We start from the raw sequence: 808 nt of genomic DNA on the forward strand, positions 1-808 counted from the left end.
TGGCTAGGTTAAAATGGCCATATTTCCCCTGGGCCCATAGCCAAAATCCAACAAGCAAACAAAAAACCCCCCCACGTTGTCACTTTGCCCCTTTGGCCCCCCCTAGTGTTAGGGGATGCCTCGTTTCAGTTTCAAAGGCGAAATCAAAAGGGGCGAGCCCGGGTGGAGGGCCCAGGAAAAAAAATACTCAGCCTTCTATTATGTTCTGTTTTTACTTCCATTTATATCCATATTCTGTTGTCTCATGTACCCCCATAACCTTTAACCCAAAACCCGCCTTGCTTTTAAACCCAAACCCTTCTTGTTATAGTTTTTAGTTTCTTTGCTCTCCCTTTTTTTTTTTATGGGCCCAAATTTTCTTTCGTTTTACCCCTTTTGTTTGTATCACCCCTTTTTTAAACACACAAAGGGTTCCCAAACAGGGGTTGAAACTCGGATGAAAATTGACAAAGCATCAAAGAAGGAAACGGCTTTTGGGGGAAAGGGAAATTGCCTTTCTTGTTTTTTGGGGCCCCTTGCTGGAAAGGGGGGGTATTAGGGGTTGGGGGGTGGGGAAAGGGCTCAAAAAAAAAATTTCCCCAAGGGTGGACCAAAAAAAAGTATGTAAGGTTTGTAGAGGGTGTAGTAGAATGACAAGGATGGGAGGAGGAGGGAATTTGGGGTTTGGGGATGTATTACTGAAAGGGCACAGGGCAAAAATTTAAAAGTAATTTATAAGGGGGGGAGGGGGTTTGAAAATGAAGGGGCTGGGGATCTGGAAAAAAGGAGGGAATTTTTCTGAAGGTTGCCTAATGACCTGGGTGGGTAG

At 44.6% G+C, this 808-nt stretch overlaps 1 protein-coding gene across 1 annotated transcript in view; it reads right to left on the reverse strand.

Moving 5' to 3' along the window:
* Window positions 1-808, reverse strand: part of LOC119585888 (endoplasmin-like) — a gene marked incomplete in the record, with an annotated part of 50,039 nt that overhangs the window by 29,512 nt on the left and 19,719 nt on the right.

Source organism: Penaeus monodon, chromosome 20 (genome assembly GCF_015228065.2).
Source record: "Penaeus monodon isolate SGIC_2016 chromosome 20, NSTDA_Pmon_1, whole genome shotgun sequence".
Lineage (NCBI taxonomy): Eukaryota > Metazoa > Arthropoda > Malacostraca > Decapoda > Penaeidae > Penaeus > Penaeus monodon.